Genomic DNA, 4352 nt, shown 5'->3' with positions numbered 1-4352 from the left:
GGGGCCAGAGCCTGGGGCTGCCCGGGAGGCGGGCCTAGGCTGCCCGGCCTGGCTTCCGCCGCGGGACCGCTTCCGGGAGAGGCCCCGCCCACGCGGGCGTGGCCGTGGCGGTGTGTGGGCGGACTTTTCTCTCCCGGCTCCCAGGCTCCCTCTCCGGAGAAATCGGTTCCGCCCTGCGCTGTGCCAGGCGCCCTTCCCAGGGCGGGAAGCTCCACCGGGGGTCCCTGTGCTTGCGGAGCTCAGAGACCGTAACACAGATAAAGTGAAAGATACACAGTGTGATGGTGATAACGGCCGTGCTCTGGAGAGAAATAAACCTGGAAAGAGGCTAGAGGGGCGGGGAGGCGGAGTAGTTCACAGCTTTGATGAGGCGAGGGAGGGAGGGAGGGAGGGTTTCCCCGGGAGGTGCGGGAGTGGAGGTGAGGGCCCTCCATGCAGAGGATGACATGCAGAAGCCCTGGATGGTCGGTGCCTGTTCTGTCAGAAGCCACGGGGCGGCCTGGGAGGCCAGGGCAGCGAGGGGGGCAGGAGGCGGTGGTAGCCACGCTGACTGTCACGGAGGACATCAGCTCTCCTCTGCAGGAGAGGGAGCCATGCTGGTGTCCGGGTGAGAATAGACTGTGGGGAGCCAGCAGAGAGCCGGCAGCCTTGAGGAGGCTCATCCCTGACCTGGCTGGGATCAGGGGCCATAGCAGAGGAGGTGGCGAGGAGTATTTGGATAGTGGGTATATTCTGAAAGGAGAACTTAAAGGAATTGTTAATGAAGAGAAGAAAAGGTGTGTGAGAGAGAAGTTAAGGGTTATGCTAATGTGCCGTATTGACTCTAGACGGACAGTATTCAGGTATTCATCATAGTACTCTTGCATTTCTGTATGTGTGACACTTTTAAATTTAAAAAAAGCTGGGAATAGTAGTGGTTATACTATTCTGTAGCAGGTACCTCAATGTCAAGGGACCTGAGAAGTCCCCCTGCGGAGGCACTCCAGGCTGGGGGGAAGCTTGGAGTGGGTGAGATGACCATGCGCGCTGGGGTGGAAGGATGAGTGACAGGACCAGGACTGCGGTCAGCAAGTGACTGGCCTGGCTGGTCCACAAGTCCTGGAGGGCAGTGGACGGCAAGGGGGTTGGGGGACAAAAGCCTGCCTGCTCTGTATTATAGGCGTTTTCTAGAAAATGATGGGAAACCATGTTAGAATTTGTTGTTGCTGATCCTCACCTGAGGATATTTTCCCTCGTTGCTTTTCAGAGAAAGTAGGAGGGAGGGAGGGAGAGGAAAACCTCAATGTGAGAGAGACATCAATGGGTTGAGCAAACCCACAACCCAGATAGGTGCCCTTGACTGGGAATCAAACCTGGGACCCATTCGGGCCCGGGCCAACGCTCTAACCACTGAGCCAGAGCTTTTTAAAATATATATATATTTTATTGATTTATTACAGAGAGGAAGGGAGAGAGATAGAGAGTTAGAAACATCTATGAGAGAGAAACATCGATCAGCTGCCTCCTGCACACCTCCCACTGGGGATGTGCCCGCAACCAAGGTGCATGCCCTTGACCAGAATCGAACCTGGGACCTTTCAGTCTGAAGGCCGACGCTCTATCCACTGAGCCAAACCGGTTATGGCGAGCCAGAGCTTTTAAGCACGAGTAGTGACATGATCCAATCTGTCTTAGAAAATCTATTTTGGCGGATAAATTTGTTCTGGGAGGAACTGGAAGCAGGGAAACCAGTTAAGAGAGAACATAGTGGTCCAGGCAAGAGGCAGTGAAGGCATGAACTGAGGCAGAGGTCATGGGAGGATGGAAAAGAGGATAGAACCAGAGGCATTACCAGGAATCCTACAATAATTCTGGGTCACAGACACACTGCAATTGCAGTGCCCATCTGAGGAAATACCTGGCTAGTGTCACACATGTAGCCTGGGGGACCAGGAGAGGTAAGGACCAGAGACAGAAGCCAGGAAGGCTTCAGCGTATGATACACATATGTAACCCCCGGGAGACTCTACCCTGGGAGAGGGGCCGGCATGAAAGGAGGAGCCCCCAGAGCAGAGGTTGCTATTAGAGTTTTGGAGAAAAATGAAGATGAAATGGTGCCTTTGAGTCCAAGAGATAAAATGATCAAATGCTGGGTCAAACGAATGAATTTTCAGTGCTCACCAGGTTTAACTAGCAGTCACTGCTGACACTAGAAGCAGCCTGCCATGAGCGTCAACACCTGATGCATCTAATACTGAAAAGGCAGCAAGAAGGCAGAGGCCCTGAGAGTCAATTGTTGGTTCAAGGAGCTTGGTAGGGAAGGGAAAGGAACGAAGAATTAAAGGAGAGTTTCGATTTTAGGGTGTTTTTAAAAGATGGGACTGAGGCTGATGGAAACATCAAGAAGGGAGAGAGAAAGAACAGCTGATAAGACAAGGTGCCTGAGCCCTGGCCAGTGTGGTTCAGTTGGTTGAGCACCGTCTCATGCACCAAAGGGTCGCCAGTTCAATTCCTGGTCAGGGTACATGCCCAGTTACAGGCTCCATCCCCAGTAGAAGGCAGGCAGGAGGCAGCTGATTAATGATTCCCTCTCATCACTGATGTTTCTCTCTCTCTCTCTTCCCCTCTGAAATCAATAAAAATATTATAAAAAAGAATATATCATAAGTACCTTTTCTTGTCAATAGATGCCTTTGTACAACATCTATTATCATTAAATAAACAAATAAAGGGCTGTCTTCTCAAAACAAACGAAGTAAATACACTGGATTATAGTAGCCTTTTATGCTGCTAATATACAAGTGAGGAGTCCCCCAGAAAACCCTACAATCAACACACTCGTTACCATTAATTACTCCAATTGGAGTTTTCTAGCACGTATTTGCCCCTGACTTAGGTACCTGTTTTGAGTTCAACTGAAAGTTGGAACTCTTGTAGGAGAAACACACATGAGCACATACAAGCACCATCAACTAGATTAGAGAGCCCATGGCCCGTCGGTCTCCGGACATGCACGACTCGTGCCTGGGCCGCCCAAGGGCTTGCACAGCCCGGGCACGCCCTGCGTCTCCGGCTTCGCAGCAGCGGCGCGGGGAGCCTGCGCGGTTCTAGCCACGCCGGCCGCCGGCCGACGGCAGGTCCTGGGAGGTACAAGTCATGATGGGCGCGTCCTGTACTGTTGGCGGGGAGGCAGTTAACGCTCAGTTTCGTGGGGCGAATCGGGGCGCGCAGAAGCCCCGCGGCTCGGGCCGCCCGGCGACGGCCTCCAAGCGGAGCATCAGGCGGCCCGGCGCGCCGACCCGAAGGCCCCGCGGGGAGGAACAGCCCTTCATCCCCGGACTCCACGGACGTCGAGAGGTCACCCGCACCCAACACCCGCGTCCGAACCGCCAAGTGGGGCGCCCGCAGCGCAGCGCTGGCTGAACCCCCGGGGGCGGCGGGCGGCGGAGACCACGCTCCAGGGCCGAGCCCTCCCCCCGGCGCCCCCAGCCCCCCTCGGAGCCGGCGCGCCCGGGTCGGATTCCGGGACCAGCGGCGGGCGACCGCCACGCCTCGGCCGGAGGGTAATACGACCCGGCGCCTGCCGCGACCCCGGCGACCGCGGGCCGACCCCGGGCCGGAAGTGACGCAGCGCGCCGAGCACTTCCGGGTCGCGGCGACCGCTCCGCCGGAGGAAGCAGCGCGGGCCTAGACCGGGTCGGCCCGCCGCCTCCGCCGCCGCCGCCGCGCCTTGCTCGGAGCCCTCTGGCCTGGCTCGACCCGGTCCGGCCCGCCCGGGCTCAGCGGCCGCGGGGCCGCGGCTCCCGGTGAGTGTGGGCCGCGCGGCGCGGCCTTGTTTACCCGGCCGCCGGGAGGGTGGGCTCTCCGCGCGCCTCCTCGCCCGCCCGGGGCTCCGCCTTCGCCGCCCGCGAGGCCCAGGGCCCCCGGCAGCCGGTCCAGGGTCTCAGCTCCCGCGGCCGTCGCGGGGGGCGGCTGGAGAGGAGGCCGAGGAGGCGGGCGGGCGCCGGGCGGCCCTGTCTCTCCTCCTCGAGGCGCCTCGGCTCCGGAGAGGTCGCGGCCCGCGCCTCTGGGCCTCCCCAACGGGCGCCGGGAAACGCGCCGCCTCCGGGCCCCGCACTCGAGTCCTTGCTGGGAGCTCCGGCCGGGCCGCCCGCGCGGTTGGTAACGTCCGCCCCGCCGGGAGGGGTCCCCAGCGCGCGGGCCGTGTCCTCGCGGCTCTCCCGGCGCCTCGGGAGGGACGTGGGCCCAGGAGCCGCCCCGCCGGTCGCCGCTGTGCCCGCGGGCCGGGCGCCTTCCCTCGGGCCGGGGCCGCTCTGCCCGGGAGCTGTCGGCCGGTGGACGTGCTGTCCCCCTGCCGCTGGGGCGGCCAGCCC

At 60.0% G+C, this 4352-nt stretch overlaps 1 protein-coding gene across 6 annotated transcripts in view; it reads left to right on the top strand.

The window, feature by feature from the left end:
- The first annotated feature begins 3107 nt into the window (after positions 1 to 3107).
- ARIH2 (ariadne RBR E3 ubiquitin protein ligase 2) overlaps positions 3108 to 4352 on the top strand; it is a 55142-nt gene continuing 53897 nt past the window's right edge. For 2 of the 6 annotated variants that reach the window (XM_059664809.1, XM_059664806.1), the window contains exon 1: positions 3540 to 3785. The gene's annotated coding sequence lies outside the window, so the exon portion shown is untranslated. Of the gene's footprint in view, positions 3127 to 3539; positions 3786 to 4352 lie in introns of those variants that run through there. The other 4 variants (XM_059664803.1, XM_059664804.1, XM_059664802.1 and 1 more) reach the window with 4 other exon arrangements.

The sequence above is a fragment of the Myotis daubentonii genome, chromosome 14 (assembly GCF_963259705.1).
Source record: "Myotis daubentonii chromosome 14, mMyoDau2.1, whole genome shotgun sequence".
In the NCBI taxonomy this organism is placed as follows: Eukaryota; Metazoa; Chordata; class Mammalia; order Chiroptera; family Vespertilionidae; genus Myotis; species Myotis daubentonii.
The sequence above is the reverse complement of the archived record's forward strand: the minus strand, read 5'-3'. Positions and strand labels throughout refer to the sequence as shown.